The sequence below is a fragment of the Muscardinus avellanarius genome, assembly GCF_963383645.1.
Source record: "Muscardinus avellanarius genome assembly, chromosome: 13".
In the NCBI taxonomy this organism is placed as follows: Eukaryota; Metazoa; Chordata; class Mammalia; order Rodentia; family Gliridae; genus Muscardinus; species Muscardinus avellanarius.
This window is the reverse complement of record NC_137799.1, coordinates 12667917-12686978: the sequence shown is the minus strand read 5'-3', so window position 1 is coordinate 12686978 and position 19062 is coordinate 12667917.

Sequence of the window (19062 nt, the reverse complement as noted above, 5' to 3'; positions counted from 1 at the left end):
GTACTAGAGGTTGGACCTATAGACATTCTACCTCTGAGCTACACTCCAGGCCTATTTTATTTTATTTTATTTATTTTATTTATTTATTTATTTATTTGGTGGTACTGGGGTTCCTGGAAGCCTTTCTACCTCCGGGCTACACTCCCAGACCTATTTTTACATTTTTATTTGGAAACAGGATCTCTTAAGCCAGCGCGCGTGGCTGGCTTCGAACCTGCGCGATCCTCCTGTCTCTGCCTCCCAAGCGCGGGGATTACAAGCGTGTGCCACCACGCCCGGCCTTAGGCCTATTTTATTTTGAAACAAGGTCTTGCTAAGTTTTTGGAAGCCTTGCTAAATTGCTGAAACTGGTGTTTTTTTTTTTTTTTTTTTTTTTGTGTGTGTGTGTGTGTGGTACTAGGGATGGAACCCAGGGGCATTCTACCTCCGAGCTATACCCAGGCCTATTTTTTATTGTTTAGTTCGAAACAGGGTCTCACTGAGTTGCAAAGGGCCTCACTAAATAGCTGAGGCTGTCCGTGAACCACGATCCTCCTGTCTCAGCCTCCCAAATGCTGGGATTATAAGCATGTGCCACCACACCTGGCTTTCCAATTTTATTATTTATTTATTTATTTATTTATTTATTTATTTATTTATTTATTATTTTGTGGTACTGGGGATGGAACCCAGGGGCATTCTACCTCCGAGCTATACCCACAGCTTTATTTTTTTCAATTCTTTATTTTGAAACAGGCTCTCACGAATTGCAAAGGGCCTCACTAAGTAGCTGAGGCTGTCTGCGAACTCCAATCCTCCGATCTCAGCCTCCTAAATGCTGGGATTATAAGCGTGCGCCACCACGCCCGGCTGAAACTGGCTTCTAACCTGAAGTTCTCCTGTCTCAGCCTCCTAAGTACTGGGATTACAGGCATGCACCACCAGGCCCAGCTTTCCAGACACTCTTGATTATAAAAACAGCCTCACTTTGCTTAAGGCCTAGTTGTTTTAAAACTTTAGGCTCAGACTTGACTCAAATAGCTGTCTCCCTCCCAAGGTCTGACCAGAATTTTCTGCTGCCCCACCTGTGATTCTGGTGGCCGTGGACTTAGCTTGTGGCAGGGAAGCATGGAGGTTATAGGTGGAGGACAGCATACCCCAGTGACCAAGGACTCCATTCTTAGCTTCTCACCAGACCCAAGTACACCTCCAGGACCCTCAGTGGCCCCCCACCACATCCTTTGGCTTTGAGACCCACTCCAAGAAGGGGCCAGTGAGTCTGTAGCCTCAACCCCCAACCTCCCTGCTTCCTTGGAGCCAGAACCCAAGGGCCTGTCCCTGGCACCGCCTCACTGTGGCCCGGCAGGTGGCAGCTCTCGGCAGAGCGGACATCTCACCAGGGATATCACACCGGGTGCCTCCAAGGGTGGGAGTGGTACCCAGGCTCCTACTTTTCAGGCCTGGGGAGGGCACCCAAGAGCCCACCCGCCTCTGCAGCGTCCCCAGGGTAGTGGGAGAAGACACTTGGTGATGATGGGTCATTTCCACTAAAGGTGAGTTTTCCAGGCTCTGGTGTTGCTGCTGGTAATACCCACCAAACCACTTTGGCTCCTGTCCACTCAGTGGTCCTCACTGCCTGGCAACCTGGGGCAGAAGATTCCTATCAGGACCTCCCTCGGTGCTGCTTCCCCTGCCTTGCCCAGACACCCAGAAACCAGGAGTCATCCTAGCCGCCTTCTCCTTCCCCTGCCCTGCCTCTCCTGGGCCGCCAGACCACTTCTCTATACCTGGTTCCGGTTCTGGGTCAGGGCCTGACCCTGGGAACTCCCTGGCTGGTTTCTCTGCCCCAGTCCCTTCCCTTCACGGCAGTAATCTTCCAAGCACTAAGCCTGAGTCCCATCACTCTCCTCTCACATCCTCCGATGGCTCCCTAGTGCCTAGAAGTCCTAACTCTCAAACTCTGGGCTTCTGTCAAGTTGGCCTCTGACCTCGGGCCCACTGCCCACTCCCCAGAACCCCTTGACAATTGGCAGTGACCGGCCCCCACAGCTCCGTGCCAAGGGCTGTGCTTGAGTCAGGGCTCAGTGGAAGGAGAGATCTATAATCGATTAGTAATGCCTGCTGTGGACACATGTTGGCAGAGGTGCTAGGATTTTCAAACTATCCATGCTTGACTATGGAAACAGGGTCTCTTAAACCAGAGTGGCTGGCTTCGAACCTGCGTGATCCTGTCTCCTCCTCCCAAGCGCGGGGATTACAAGCGTGTGCCACCACGCCCGGCCACATATCCCAGTTTGCACAATGAACCATACACGCTCACTCAGACTCCAGCCCGCAGGAGGCTAATGACCCAGCTGTCATTTGTACACGTCTTACCGGCACCCAGCGCGTGTTTGACACACAAGGATGTCGTTGGAGCGGAGTGTATTGAAACTGGTGAGAAAGAGAGAAGACAGAAGAGGGGGAGGCTGGGAGGCCGGTGTCTGCTGGCATTCGATCGTGTCAGGGGCCCCACGTGGAGGGGGCTATTACATCAGAGAAGAAACTGGAGTCTCCAGCTGGGCTTCTGGGGGCCTGTAGTCCCAGTCTTTAAGGCAAGCGGCTGTGACAGAGGTCCCCTTGGGGAGATTATAAACAACCTGGCCTAGGAAGGTCCAGACCCTGCTAGCCCAGCTGGTGGCGCTGGAAAGTACAAGACCTAAAAATAGTGAACTAAGAGGAAGTGGGCACTGGGGGGGTGCACTGGGGCTCAACCAACCGCTCCTGCCCGCTCCCCGCCAGGCTGAGACCCTCTCAGGGTCTTCACACTTGAAGGTCTCAGTATTAGCTGGGCATGGCAGTGCATACCTGTAATCCCAGTATGTGGGAGTCTAGGGCAGGAGAATTGCAGGTTGAGGCCAGCCTCAGCAATTTAGAGACCCCTTTTCTCTTTCTCTCTCTCTCTCTCTCTCTCTCTCTCTCTCTCTCTCTCTCTCTCTCTCTGTGTTTTGTTTTACTGGAGATTGAACCCAGAGGCATTCTACCTCCTACCTCCAAGCTACACCCCCCAGCCCCATTTTATTTCTTATTTGAAAACAGAATCTTGCTAGGTTGCTGAAAACCTCATTAAGTTACCAAGTAGAAACCCAGTTTCTTTCTTTCTTTCTTTCTTTCTTTCTTTCTTTCTTTCTTTCTTTCTTTCTTTCTTGTTGTTGCTGTTGTGGTACTGGGGATTGAACCCAGGGGATTCTACCTCTGAGCTACACCTTCAGCCCTATTTTATTCTTTATTTTGAAACAGGGTCTCACTAAGTTGCAAGGGCCTCACAAGTTGCTGAGGCTGGCTGCGAACCTGCGATCCTCCTGTCTGGGAGTACTTGGAATACAAGCGTGTGCCACTTCAACAGGTTCTAGAGACCCTGTTTCAAAAAATAAAAGTAAAATAGGAGTGTAGCTGGGAATATAGCTCAGAGATAGAACACCCTGGGTTCATTCTCCAGTACAAAAACAAAGTGGGGGGTCTCAGCATAAAAGACGCGTCTGGAAAGCCTTCTTGTCACTCCTCCCCCATCACACATCTTGAAAAGATCGGTCCTTCCTGCAGCCCCTCTGGCCTTTCCTCCACAGCTCTGTCCTCAGAGCACCACTCATCACTTACGTGATCCTCTACCCAGTACCCACCTCCTCACTGAGCAGAGGTCGTACAGGGCCAGCCAATCACCCTTGGGTCTGGGCTCAAAGAAGCTGTGTGACCTTGGGCACATTTCTACGCCTCTCTGTGCCTCATCTACAAAATCCTCCCTGGTTCTTGAGAGGTACTGTGCGCAGAAGCTCACAGTGCTTGAACCCGTCCCTGCCGCCCCGCCATTCCCTGTTCTTGGTGCTCAGTACTATTACTTGAGGGCAGTAATGGCTGCCCTCCTCCCCTTCTTGTGGCATCTACAAAGTGCCGGGCGCACTCCATAAACAGCAGCTGAAGGAATGTGTTTTTATTTATGCGCAGCCTGGTTCCGCCTGGTTCAGGAAGAGACTTGAAGCCCTAGGATGGCGTGTGTCCTTGAGAGCTTTGTGAACTTGAAAGCACTGTTAACATTCTAGCTGTTACTCCTGACAGCGGGTGGCATCTCCCTCCTATGAGGGTCCCCTCCCAACTCCCTTACACCCAAACAGACCAGCCCAGAGGCTCCCAGCCGCCGGGTGCGCTTGTTGAGGGTGACCAGGAAAGTGTGGGTCCTGTGGGACTGAATGGATACCTGCCTTAGGTGACAAGGGGGGGGTGTGCAGATTTCTGTGTGTCTGCGGGGAGAGCTGGAGAAGGCTGGCCGTCCACCCTGCCCAGCCTCAGAGGACAATGCAGCCTTGTTTAGTTAAACCGTGGCTCTCGGCATAATCCCAGGGAGTCTGAATAATTGACGGTGTGGTCAGCAGCTGACCACTGACTTCCAAGCGTGGTGCAAATCGATCTGGTCAACATTTACTGCCCTGGCCCCGGGAGGCCTGGGGGTCAGAGGTGAGAAGCAGCGTGCCCCCTTCCCAAGCCCTAATCAAATGGTGCCACCCTGGGGTCAGGTGGACCCAATGTGCCGCTCAGTCGTGCCCGGCTCTAAGCCTGGTTCCTCCTGAGGCTGGGAATCCTTCCTCTGCGGGGTGGGGCAGGGAAGGCGCCGTAAATGAGGGTAGGGGGCCCATGGTGCATGGTGGGGGGAGGAGGGGAGGTCTCCGGGTCCAACGTGTCCCCGGGGGAGCCTGGTCCAGCTAGGAGATCATTGGGTCTGGAGCTGATGAGGTGGACATTTGGGACCCCCAGTTCTAAGTCCAGGGCGGTCACTGAACTGCGAAAGGACCCAGCAGAGACACTGCAAGGCTACCAACTTCCCAGAGGTGACTATGTACCCAGGAAGAGACCCTGAGATGGACAGAAAAAGAGGCCCTAGGGAGAAACAGCGCAGGTCAAGGTCAAAACGCAGCACACACAGAGGTCAGGGAGCATCAGGGCTGGGGGTCACTGAAGCTAGCCACAGGCTGACGCCTGTGAGGACATTTTTGGGGGAGCCATTGGGTGGGTTGGGGAAGAACCTGATTTCCTTATTGGGGCCCCTACAGACAGGGACTTGGGAGGTGGGGAGGCTTGTGGGCACCCACACATGGGCTTCCTTGTATGACACCTGGATGGAAGGACAGAGGGGCGTTAGCTCCAGCACAGCCACTGCTTGCGGGAGCCCTCAGTCCTGTGGGACTGAATGGATACCTGCCTTAGGTGACCTGGGGAGGCTGGCCCGGCCTGAGCTGAGGCCTCCGTGAGATCTGGGGACCTGGTGGAGGGGTGGGGAGCCCCTCTCAGCCGCCGCCCGCTCTCTCTTCCCCGGGTGGGCGTGCAGAGAACTCTCCTCCGTGAACAGTACCTGCCACCCAGACATCTGCTGACAGCCCCGGGGAGGGCAGCCCCTCTCTCCTCTGCACCCCTTCCGTTCTTTCTGGGTTTGCACGCCTGCCTAGACTCTCACTATTTGCAGGTGCTGACTATGTGCCCACCCTGCGTGGTCCCTTAGGGATTCGGCAGGAAGGAGGCAGACAGCTGCAAGCTCCATCTTTAGCTAACAGAGACAGCAAGTGGACGTTAAGGAGGTCCTTAATCACCAGGGCTGCTGTGCGTACCACCTGGCCAGCTCCTTCCCTGTCCCCCTCTCCAGCGCCCTCTCCCACTCAAACTGGCTCCTCCTGCTTTGTGAAAAACTAGCCTGGCTTGACTCTGCAGTGCTCACCAGGGAGACAGCACGGATGGCCACCAGGTCTAGTGTTGTTTTTTTTTTTTTCTCTTTTGGGGGGTGGTACTGGGGATTGAACCCGTGGCATTCTATCGCTGAGCTATATGCCTAGCCCTTTTTTTCTTTTTCTTTTTTTTAATTTGGAAGCAGAATCTCACTAAATTGCTGAGGGCCTTGAACCTGTGGTCTTTCTGTCTCAGTCTCCCAAGTACTAGGATTATTGGCAGGAGCCACTCTTCCAGGCTGAAAGTCACTTTTTTTTTTTTTTTTTGCAGTACTGGGGATAAAACCCAGGGCATTCTACCTCCAAGCTACACCCCCAGCCCTATTTTTTGTTCTTTATTTTGATGAAACAGGGTCTCACTAAGTTGCAGAGGGCCTCACCAAGTAGCTGAGGCTGGCCCTGAACCGCTATCCTCCTGTCCCTGCCTCCCGAATGCTAGGATTACAAGCGTGCGCCACCATGCCCAGCTGAAAGTCACATTTTTTATTGCACAAAATACTAGCCGGGTATGGTGGCGCATGCTTGCGATCCCAGTACTTGGGAGGCTGATGCGGGAGGATCGCAGGCAGGCAGCTTGCAACTTGTGAGGTCCTCTGCAACTTAGTGAGACCCTGTTTTAAAATAAAGAAAAAGCCGGGCGTGGTGGTGCACGCTTGTAATCCCAGCATTCGGGAGGCTGAGACCTGGAGGATCGTGGTTCGCGGACAGCCTCAGCTACTTAGTGAAGCCCTCTGCTACTCAGTGAGACCCGGTTTCAAAATAGAATAAAAAATAGGGCAGGGGGTATAGTTCGGAGGTCGAATACCCCTGGGTTCCATCCCCAGACCCGCAAAAAAGAAAGAAAGAAAGAAAGAAAGAAAGAAAGAAAGAAGGAAAGAAAGAAAGAAAAGGGCGGGGGGGGGATATAGCTCAGAGGTAGAATACCTCTGGGTTCAATTCCCAATGCCAAAATACATACACACATACATGCATGCACAAAATAGCTAAGCTTGGTGGTACATATCTGTAATCTCAATACTTGGGAGGCTAAGACAGGAGGATCATAGGTTTGAGGACAGCCTTATCTACCTAATGAGACCCTGTTTCAAAACAAAAAATAAAATGGTGTAGCTTGAAGGTAGAATGGCCCTGGGTTCAGTCCACAGTACCACGATAAATAAATGAATGCACAAAATAAAACACACAGGATAGCAGAGAGAACCGATTATGGCAGTTCTGCCCATGGCCCCCTTGAGGACTCTGGGAAGACAGGTTTGCTCGAGATCTCTTGGAGGAAAGAGATGGGAGCCATAGCCTTAGCGGGGGAGGCCTTAGAGCCATCGGGGCTCTGAGCAGGGCCTGGGAAAGCGGGAACTCTTGGGGTTGGGGGGATGGTCGCGACCCAGGGACCGAGGCCTCATCAGCCTGCTGCTAGCAAAGACTGGCTCTAGGTCACAGTCACCAAAAGAAGCAGGTGTCTTACACAACTGACAAGAAACTGGAAGAACAGGCCTGACAGGAATCCAGAGAGGTGAGCCTGCCCTGGGGGCGGGGGAGGGGGCAGCTGCTGCCTGCCAGCTGGTCCCTGTGGCCATGGAGATGACGCGCCACGTGTCCACCGGACACCACCACCGTGCAGCCTGTAAGTGGCCCACTGACCCCGTGCCCTGGCATCGCCTGGGGATTTAAGTCCTGGGACAGTGCGTCCACGCGGCCACGCTGGAAGCTACGTGCCCACGTTGTAGTCTCTGGGAGGCTGAATATGGGCCTCATTCACCTTCTGCAGCAGGAGGCAGGGGTGCCTCCCACCATCTCGGGGTTCTCCCAAATAGATGCTGGTAAAGCACACGTGTGTGCAAGCAAACTCAGCAGTGTCATCTAGTGCTCCCTTGCTGCGAGCTCAGGCCTGCAGTAGAGCCCAGGGACACAGAGCTCTGAGGACAGAAGCGCCCTCTTTTTTCCTCCAAAGAAAATATTGCTGGGCTGGAGGCAGAGAATAGGGCCTTTCAGGAAGTAGACCACACCTTCCAGTTGCTTCTCTGCAGCCCTTTAGAAGCAAAAACTGCCTGGTCCATTTGCCCTGAGTTAGCGAGGACCAGGGTGGAAGGGTGTCCAGAGAGAGAGGCAAATGGATGTCCATGACTGATGGGCAGGGGCTTGCTCTGCCCCTCCAACTGAGACTCAGTCCACCCCCGCCCGCTACCATTAGACCCTGAGCCCTGTGAGGCCAGGTCCCCTGAATCGGTCCTCTCTGCCCCTCCAGCCCTGCCCGCCAGGGCGCACGGCTGCGTTTCCCAAGCTGCCCTGTGGGGAGGTATGGCGTGTGACTCAGGCTTGGCAGATGGAACACAGACAGAAGTGACCTGGGCCACTTCCAGGCCTGGCCCATAAAACCTCCCACGGGCAGCCCTCCAAGTCCTTCCCTGACCTGGATGAAAGCAGGAGGCTCCGGGGAGGATGCGCCACAAAGAGGGGGACCTCCCACCCGTAGACCCGCCACTGGCAGGAACACCCAGCGGGTGAGCGAGCCGGCAGCTCTCCTATGCCCCTGAGATGGGGACTCCCTGACGGCACTGGGGACCACGGTCACTGAACCACGTTGTCCGGTGATCCTGGACAAAGCCCACCCCAGCAGGGCCTGCTTCTTCAACTGGACGAGGAGGCTGGACCAGTAACGTCTAGCCATCCTTCCTCCTGGGGGAGGGAGGGCAGGGTGCACAAACACACACTTGCCCTCACACACTCCTACACTGGGGGCTGATTGTAGGGACTGGCCCAGGATGCATTTCCAGATATCATTTCCCACAAGCACCCAAACGAGGAGGGCAAGGGAGGACCTTGTTTTGTTGTTATTGTTGTTTTGTTTTGCAGTTCTGGGGATGGAACCCAGGGGCATTCGACCTCCGAGCTACACCCCAAGCCCTATTTTTTTTTTTTTTTTTTTTTTTTTGCTGGCACTGGGGTTCCTGGAAACCCTTCTACCTCCGGGTTACACTCCCAGACACCTTTTTTTAAAATATTTCTATTTGGAAACAGGGTCTCCTAAACCAGCACGGCTGGCTTTGAACCTGCGCAATCCTCCTGTCTCCGCCTCCCAAGCGTGGGGATTACAAGCGTGCGCCACCATGCCTGGCTCCCAGCCCTATTTTATTCTTTTATTTTGAAACAGGGTCTCACTAAATCGCAGAGGGCCTTGCTAAGTAGCTGAGGCTGGCTGTGAACCTGTGATCCTCTTGTCTCAGACTCCCAAGTACTGCTGGGTACTGGGATTACAGGTGTGTACCACCATGCCCAGTTGACCTTGTTTTTTTTTATTTTTTATTTTTTTATTTATTTATGTATTTTTTTTGGTGGTTCTGGGGATGGAACCCAGGGCATTCTACCTCTGAGCTATACCCTCAGCCCTATTTTTTATTCTTTGTTTTGAAATAGGTCTCACTAAGTTGCAGAGGGCCTCACTAAGTAGCTGAGGTATGAACCACAAACCATGATCTTCCTGCCTCAGCCTCCCAAATACTGGGATTACAAGTGTGCACCACCATGCCAGGCTGATTTTTTTTTAAATTTATTTGTGTGTGGGTCTGGGGATGGAACCCAGAGGCATTCAACCTCTGAGCTATACCCCCTGCCCTATTTTTTATTCTTTATTTTGAAACAGGGTCTCACTAAGTTGCAGAGGGCCTCGCTAAGTAGCTGAGGCTGTCTATGAACTGTGATCCTCCAGTCTCAGCCTCCCGAATGCTGGGATCACAGGTGTGCACCACCACACCCGCCTGGCTTTTTTTTTTTTTTTAAGTAAACATCTGTATAATAGAAACACACACTATAGTTTGATAAGACAGGAAGGCAGCTCTGCTGAGGAAGTAGCTATGTTTATTCCTGCATTTTACAACTTCTGGATAATGCATTCTGATAGGAGTCCTTCCCCCTCCTCCCCACCTGAGAGGCAGCTTGGTTCCAGTTCTGACAGCCCTGGGATCCTGCAGAACCAAAGGCCCTCCCCATTGCTACTTTCCCAGCCACTCCAGGGCTGGCAGGAGGGACACCGCCAGCACCACAGGCCGCGGCAGAAGGGCAGAGGTTGCCGAATCGAAGATGGTTTTTGCGGGGCTCCGAGGACAGTTCCTCTTCCCGTTCTTATGAGGAAAGAGGCACCAGAGGGGCCGCAGCAGTGGCCTGGGGCTTGGCCACCAGGCCCTGGAGTCACAAGTGAGCAGGTCTGCCCCGAATGCCTCCCTCGTATGTACTAACTGGTTTAAACCCCGTAATAACCTGCTGGAGGGCCTGCACTTTATAAGAAGGACATTAGAGCACAGAGGGGTTGAGCATTTGCTCAAGGTTGCACAGCCACCACTCTAAGCCTCAGAAGGATTTTAGTCCTTACCTGAAAAGCAGAGGGAGGGGCGCAATGTGGGCACAGGGCCCAGGCCAGCGGTCCTAAGCCAGAGGCCACGGGTCCCCAGGGGACACTAGGTAATGTGGCCTGGAGATATTTTTGCCATCACCAGTAGAAAGAACTAGCTGCTGGCATCCGGCTGCTGGTAATCATCCTGCCATGTGCAGGGCGGTCCTCAACACAGAGCTATCCAGCCCTGAAGTCAGCGGGCACCAGGTGGAGAGGCACCATTCCAAAATCAGAACTGAAACCCACGCCACCTCCGAGCTGTGTGCCGCTGGGCCACTGACCCCCCTCTTTGAGCCTCGATGACTTTAGGGGAATGTTTGGTACGGCGGTAATGAGACGAGGTCTGGCACAAAGGAGGGCCCAGTCGATGTCAACAATTGCTCTTATTCTTCCTGTCCTCCGGTCTCTGGCCCCACCCCAGGTCCTGTCACACCGCTTGACCAAGAGACAGAGGGGGCTCTGCGCAGCGAAACTGGGAGAACTCTCCGTTGATATTCCCCGACTCGCTCCTGGCTGTGCCCACGTCTTCAGTTCCTCTAATTACTTATTTAAAGACTATCGATTCCTTGGGCTACTGCTGGGAGGCCTCGCGGAATTGCGTGTCTCGTAAATAGCAAGAGAGCGGTGGCCTAGGGGACTGGGCTGCAGCCTGACATAACCAGGCAGGGGGTTATTTTCGCCCGGGATGCTTGTGAAATATTCATGTGGCGATTTAAATACCGAGGCTGTCTGAGCTGGAAAGGGCTGGGAAGGGCCAGAGAGATCACATTTGCAAAGCCTTCCTCCAGAGGGGGATGCGGCTGGATGTGATGGGGGAGGTGGAGACTGGCCGGCGCAGATTCTGCGACTGATATCAAGGCTCGACAAGATGTGTGAGCTTGCGCAGGTCGCTTGCCCTTTCTGGGTTTTTGATTTCGCACCCGTTAATGATGGAAAGGTAGTTAGTTAGGAGGCTGCCGGGAGATGGGTATATAAGAATAACTCAGCACATAGTAGGCCTGCAAAACTGAATTGCATTTAAAGTCAGCAAGCCAGTCTGAGCCTGAATTTCCTATTCTAGAGATTTCCTAGATGTGTGTATGTATGCCTCTACCATTTGGTACTCCATTAAGATGCATGATTACAATGCACCAATAATTTTTGGGGGGGTGGTACTGGGGTTCCTGGAAACCCTTCTACCTCCGGGTTACACTCCCAGACCTATTTTTTATATTTTTATTTGGAAACAGGGTCTCTTAAGCCAGCGCGGCTGGCTTCGAACCTGCGCGATCCTCCTGTCTCCACCTCCCAAGCGCGGGGATTACAAGCGTGCGCCACCACGCCTGGCATCTAGGAAGTTTTTTTTTTAAATTTTTTATTGGTGGATCACGCTTGTAATCCCTGCGCTTGGGAGGCAGAGACAGGAGGATTGCGCAGGTTCGAAGCCAGCCACGTACGCTGGATTAGGAGACCCTGTTTCCAAATAAAAATGTAAAAATAAGCCGGGTGTGGTGGCGCACGCTCGTAATCCCAGCATTTGGGAGGCTGAGACCTGGAGGATCGCCTTTCGCGGACAGCCTCAGCAGATGGTGGCTGAGGCGGGTCAGTCTTTCCCCAAGCTTACCTCGGAGCTGCCACCCAGGGGTGAGTTGAATGGGGTCCTCGAGGCTCCGTGATGGGGCGACGGGGCCAGGGCAACCCAGGTGATGACCACCGCGCCCCTCCTTGGCTCCCGTCCAGTACTTGTCCCCCCAGCGCTGGGGCTGTGCGAGTCCTCACTCCTGCCCCCGAGCGCATTCAGGAAGGCCACAGAGGCATGCTTCACAAAGCGCTCACTCCAGATCCTACAGCGTTCCGCTACTGATTACTCCCAAGCCGCCTGTGTGCTCAGAAGTCTGATTGCCAATTAACAGGAACACGCAAGGCTCAGCCAGGTGAAGCGACTTTCCCGAGGCCACAGAGCTGGGAGCCCCGGGATTTGAACCCAGGCGTGCAGTGTCTGCAGAGCCCACAGACGTTGCTCACACAGCCCATGACTGCCTGACCTGTGGGGGTCTTTGAGTGCAAACCCACGGGCATTCAAAGACCCATGCATTAAAAATCCCAGGCCCTTCTCTGCCCAGCAGTGCATATTTAAATCAATTAAGATTTGTAAAAATCAATTGAAATCAGTAAATCCTTAGCACACCATTGCAATCAGAATCTCAGGGCGGAAGAGGGTCCTCTGAATGCACTAGTGTTCAGAGGTTTTCCATGAAGCCTGGTGTGCAGCTGGCTCTGGAAACCACTGCCCTGTGTCTTTGTCACTCGTGTGTGTGTGTGTGTGTGTGTGTGTGTGTGTGTGTGTGATATTAGGGATTGAACCCAGGCATTCTACCTCTGAGTTATATATTCAGCTCAATTTTTAAATTTCTTCTTTGAAAACAGTGTCTCACTAAGTTGCTGAGAGCCTCGTTAAATAGTTGAGGCTGGCTTCGAACCTGCGATCCTCCTGTCTCAGCCTCCCAAGTACTGAGATTGCAGGCATGCGCCACCCTGCCCGGCACCCTTGACACTCTTGGTGACAACTGCTGATGGCAAGGCTCAGAGCCAACGGCGAAGAAGCCCCAGGTTCTGCCATTCGCAGAGGGTAGGCAGACTGTGTGGCAGGGGGATCCTAAGAGCTCGTGTTCAATCCACTCCTGTGGCTGCGGTGTAGACCCTCCTCCATGTATGAAACCCGCAGCAAAGGCTGCGTTGCTGGTGCTGTGCGCATGAGGGGCTCAGAGGGGCTGAGTCACGTAGGTGGACACCCTGCAGCCCAGGGGCATGTGTGGTGTGGGCACAAGAGTGGCTGTGGCCGAGAGGTGTCTGGGGCTTTGAGGGAACTCCAGGGTGCGGGGCTGTGGCTGGGGGTCCAGAGGTTTGCCCTGCAAAGTAGAGAGGCCCGTGACGGAGGATGCGGGGCTGGGAGGGCGCCGTGGTAATGTTACGCACCCTGCATCAGGCCTGTGGCTCACGTGCCCGAGGCCCTGTCCTTTGAATCCTTGCACAGCGTTTGTTTGTTTGTTTGCAGTGCTGGGGACTGAAAGCAGGGCCCTGTGCACGCTAGACAAACGCTCTGCCACTGAGCTCCGGCCCTGGCCTCTTGCCAGCGTATTAGGAAGTAAACTAATATTGTGCCCATTTACATCAGAGGAAATGGAGGCTCAGAGAGGTAATGGGACTTGCTCAGAGACACACAGCTGGTATGTCATAGAGACAGGGTCTGAAGCCAGGTCTTCATGATGTAAAAACCCACACTCCAGCAGGGCGTGGTGGCGCACGCTTGTGATCCCGGCATTCGGGAGGCTGAGACCGGAGGATCGCGGTTCGCGGACAGCCTCAGCTACTTAGTGGAGGCCCTCCGCAACTTAGTGAGACCCTGTTTCAAATTAAAAAAATATAGGGCAGGGGGTGTAGCTCGGAGGTCAAATGCCCCTGGGTTCCATCCCCAGACCCGCAAAAATAAATAAATAAATAAATAAATAAATAAAATAAAAACCCAAACTCCAAATCCTACCCTGTGGAAACTGCCTTGCCTGCTATTTCTTCCTTATTGGGAGGCCTGTAATTAAAGGAAGGGACATAAATTGCTTGCACACCAGGCCACCTACTCACTCTCTCTGTCTCTCTGTCTCTCTCTCATACACACACACACACACACACACACACACACACACACACACACACACTGAGCGTTATGGACCCCATGATATAGTGGAGGGACTCAGGCTCAGAGGAAGGAAAGAACGAGCCCAAAGTCACAGAAGAGAAGGTGGCAGAGCTGGGAGTGAACCCAGGAGCCTCCAGCCCCGGGCCTTTGCTCGGCCCTCGCGGTGGCCCTGGAGGGGGCCTCTGCCTGTCCTAGGCTCTCACACCCTGCCTGTGATTCCTTGGCTGATGCAGGTCTGCGGTGCAGGAGCAAGCAAGGTCTTCAGGAGGCTGGAGTTCACCATCTCCCCAGCTCAAGAAGATCTTTAAAAGGTGCCAAGTTCAGGTGCCAGTGTGGGGAAGAGCTGCTCCCTCAGAGGGCTGGGCTGGGTCCCGCGGTGCTGAGCGTCTGTCCTGGAAGCAGAGTCCGAATCTGCAGATCACTGACTTTCTCCACTGGCTGGCAGGGCGGGGCGGGAGGACAGCAGAGGGGAGGCTGGGCTTTTCTATCCGGCTGCTCCCCTTCCCTACCGGCTCCCACCCTGCCACTGGCCCGCTCTGGGGAAGGCCACTTGTCCCTGGCTGGCGGAGCACTCAGGAGTCTAGAAAGCACTTACAGAGTCCTCTACGGTCCCCAAAGCGATTTATGATTTTGAAGTGCTTTTCGGATTATAAAAAGCTAATCCACAATAGCCCTCCTCCCGCAGCAGCGTTTACGAGAGGCTCTGCAAAGAAGGACGCCACGCAGAGTTCAGGGCGTCCTCTGGAGCCAAAAGGCGCGCGCCTCTCCTGGGAGGACTTGAGGGTTTGCCAACCCTGGCCACTCTCCTCACCTCCCTTAAACTGCAGAACCGGGGCCGTGAAGGCTGAGGACGATTTCCATCCCTCTTCTGGCACACACACAGCGTGCCTGGCACTCTCCTGAGCTCTCCGTGCGTGTTGACGCATTTCGCAGGCTCGACAAATCCTGCGAGGCTGGCATTGCTGTGCCCCTGCACACCCAGGCACGGCAGAGCAAAGTGTTTTGTTCAAGGTCACGAGCTGTTGGGTAGTGGATGCAGCCAGGGTCTGAGGCGTCCACGTTTGGTAGAAGAGGTCACAGTGTTCCTCCCACCCTGGTACTGGGGATTGAACCCGGGGGCATCGAGCTACTTTCCCCAGCCGTATTTATTTATTTATTCTTTTAATTTGGAAACAGGATCTCACTAAATTGCTGAGAGCCTCACTAAGTTGCTGAGGCTGTCCTGGAACCTACAATCCTCCTTTCTCAGCCTCCCAAGTACTGGGATTGCAGGCGTGCGCCACCATTACAGGCTTGTTCACTCATTTGTATATTTCCTACACTTAGCAAATATCTAATATGCAAACTTAAAATATATTTATATCAAAGAGCAAATAGTCTACAGTTATGTTTCCCGAAAGGAGGTCAGCGTGGCTGTGGCTCGGAGACCTGGGGCAAGGGAGATCTCTGGATGAGGCCTTGAAAGCCACACCGAGGAGGCTGCTTGTGCAGAGGCCGAGGCCCAGGGCAGCTGTGTGAGGACAGCGGCTGGGAGCCTTGCTCTGCCTGGCCTTGGACAAGGACTTGGAGCAGGCTCTCTCCCCTCCTGGGGACTTGGCCCAGCGCCACGCCTGGCCTCTCCTGCTGGGCAGAGCTTGCCGGAACTCCAGCCTCGCCACTGCCCAGCGCGTGGCTGCGCGGCCTCAGCTCGGTGACCCACTTCCCGGTGCCTGGGCCTCCCAGTCTGTGAGCCGGGAAGGCAGGAGTGCTCACCGGGAGGGCCTTGCGAGGGAAGAGCTTGGCACACAGTGGGTCTGCGGGTGGCCCTTGCTGTTCCCTCCCTTCCCGAGCCCCCTCCCGGGCCCGCACCGCCCGCTCCTCGGGCAGCAGGAAGCGGGACTGGAGCGACGCTTCCGCGCCCAGTGGAGTATTTATAGCTGCGCGCTGTCAGCCGTTGTTTTTCGATTGCACGTATATTTTTGCACTCTCCGCCGTCACACATGGCTTCTCACGGCGGTTGCGATGGGCGGAGGTGGAGGGTGCGGTGGATGGATGGATGCAGAGTGGCAAGTGTAGGAGGTGGAGACAGATGGCCTGGATCGCACCGAGGGACCCGAGGACCCAGCCGGTGTCGCTTCTCTCCCAGTCAGGAACCATCAGTGGCTCCCCATTGCCCCTGCCTGCAGTCTGCAATTCTTTGCTGTGGTTCGGGGCCCACCCACAGGGCCCCTGCCTGCTCCACGGCTGCAGTTCCTGCTCTTGCCACCCTGCCTTAGCCACTTTCTTCTCTGAGAGCGAGGACCAGCTGGGCCGAGCTCTGCTGCTCTTGTGAGGTGGGAGCACTAATCTCCGTGGGGGTACAGTGAGGATTAAATGTAAATATGCCTCACCATGAACACATGAAAGATGTTGTTAGCTGCATTTCAGTTTCGGGCCTCTGGGCCTTTGCACAGGCTGTTCCTCAGCTAAAAATACCCTCCTCCTCCCTGCCCCATGGCCACTTAGAGAAGTCCTTTAGAGCCTAGCGCAGGGCCACCTTTTCAGCGACCCCTCCAGACCTTGGCCCCGGGCACACCATCCATCCTCTCTTGGAGGGCAGGGTGAGAGCTTTCTGTGCTGAGATTCCTTCTCATCTAGAGGTAAAGTGCATATTCTGTGCTTGTGAAAATAGCCTGTACCTTTCCAGGGCAAAGCGCTCTGTGTTTCCTAACCATCTTCAACCATCCCCATGGGAGCAGGCACCATGTCCCCTTTAATTGTGTGTGTTGTGGTTCTGGGGATGAACTGAGGGACATTCTACCTCTGAGCTACATCCTCAGCCCTATTTATTTATTTATTTACTTAGTGGTACTGAGAGTGGAACCCAGGGGCTTTTCTACCTCCGGGCTATACTCCCAGACCGATTTTTATACTTTATTTGGAAACAGGGTCTCACTAAGTTGTTGAGAGCCTCACTTAGTAGCTGAGGCTGGCTTCGAACCTGAGGGATCCTCCTATCTCAGCCTCCTAAGTGCTGGGATTACAAGCGTGTGCCACCATGCCCAGCTATATTTTATTTTTTACTTGGAAGCAGTGTCTTGCTAAGTTGCTGAGACCCTGGCTTCCACCTGTAATCCTCCTATCTCAGCCTCCCAAGTTCTAGGATCACAGGCTTGTGTCATCACGCCCGGCTACTATGTCACCCACTCTCAGAGCCCACGCAGGTCACCTCCCTGGTCTCTGGCCTCCTCTTCCCCAGCTTCAGAGCCTGGGCCTCCACTCCCTGACTGCCAGGTGCCAGGCCCTCAGGGCGGGCTTGATGCCCCATCCCAGGCCAGCTAAGAAAGTGAGTGGGGCTGACCGGAGTGAGGGTGCTGTTGCTAGGCAACAGTCTGGTCCAGCATCTTGAATTCTCCCCAGGAGGAAGGAACAGGGGGGGTCTTTTCCCAGGAGCCTGGAAGTGGGACAAGGTGAGGATGGGGAGAAGGAGCCGCCCACCTTCTCTCCTCTTGCCCCCTAAAACTTCTTTTTGTGTGTGTGGGTCTGGGGATGGAACCCAGGGGCATTCTACCTCCAAGCTTCATCCCCTGCCCTATTTTTTATTCTTTATTTTGAAACAGGGTCTCACTGAGTTGCAGAGGGCCTCACTAAGTAGCTGAGGCTGTCTGCGAACCGCGATCCTCTAGTCTCAGCCTCCCGAATGCTGGGATTACAAGCGTGCGCCACCATACCCGGCTCCCCTCCAACTTCTTGCTTCTCTCATTCATTCATTCATTCATTCATTCATTTGTTCGTTCTTCATTCCACACACTCGCCACTCACTCATTAGCTCATCCATCTACTTATTTACTTGTTGCCTGGTGAATGGCAGCATCACCGACTGCTAGTTGTGTCAGTTTCCCCATCTGTGCATTGGGGATGGCGACCGTATCCACCTTAGGGGGCTGAGGTGACGTGGCGGGAGGTGCGACCCTCAGAGTCTTTGGTCTGTTGTGACTTACCCACAAGATTCCCTAGGAATTGATGTGCGCCTGGCGTCCGGCAAGCTCCGGCACTGCAGCCAAAGGACCCCCGGGTTCTGTAGGAGAGCCGCAGGTGGAGACAGCGTGGGTCTTGCCACCACCTGCTCAGATCTCTTCTGACTGCCTCGTGGGCACAGTAGGGGAGTGGAGCCCAGAGCCTTGGGATTGTATCCCTATCCTCCCTGGAAGATAGCTTTAACTTCTCCTGGCCTTGTTTTGTCCATCTGTGCAATGGGCGTCAGCAGTAATGCCCTTATGGGTCTGGTGAGGAAGGATGAGAGGGTGCACGAGCCCTTTTGGGGGCCCGTGGGCTTGCTTGCGTGGCAGTGACTGATTCTGGTGTAGGGAGGGGGTTGCGTCTCGCCAGGGTGCCATGAAATCCCCGCAGGCCGCGCCCAGTCTCTCCTCTCTTTTCTCTCCTTGCCGCCTTCCTGGGCCTGCCTGCTGTTCCCCACCTCCTCCCGTCTGCTCCTGCTGTTCCTCCTCCTGAAATAACCTCTCTCGTTATTTCTTCTAAAGCTCCCATGTGGTTCCTGGAGTCTTCCGGCACCAGCTGGCCGCCTTTGCAAAGTGAATCCAGGGGTAGTCTTTCAAAAGACACCCCCTTACCTCCCAAGTCCCCAGGACCCAGGACCTTCTCCTCTGAGGGAAAGGTGGGCTGGCTGCGACCTCACCAAGCCCGCTGGCTCCTTTGAGGAGAACTCTTGCTTTTCTGGAAGCCTCTGTCCCCTGAGGCCAAGCACAGGGGCTGTCTCTGCAGGTTTTCGGCCCACAGCTCCCTGGGGCCCAGAAAGCACCCCCAGGAGAGACCGTCCTTGTTACGCCACTCACGGCATCTGGGCTGCTTCTCCCAGTACTTAGCAAATGGCGATGTGTTCATCTTTGTGGGCCTGTTTGTTTAATACGCAGCTCCCCTGACAGTCTGAACACTCCGCAAGGGCGGCCCCGCCTCTGGCTCCCAACTCGGTCTGTGGCACCCAGCCCAAGCTCAGTACTCAAAGGATGCTGCCCACAGGTGTCGGCCAAGTGGGTGGGTGGATGGGCCGACGGATAGATGGATGGGCCGATGGATGGGCAGATGCATGGCTGACAAGTGGATGGGTGGTTGGATAGATGGACGAATGGGTGTGCTGTTGGGTGCATGGATGGATGGAGGAAGGAATCCAGTGTCAAGTGCATGGGGAAAGTGGCCTTGTGGCTTCCATATTTATGGACACAGAGCCAGGGATCAGGAACTCCAGGGCTGAGTCTCAGCTGTGTGAGCCTAGACAAGCGGAATCCCCTTTCCACGGGAGTCTC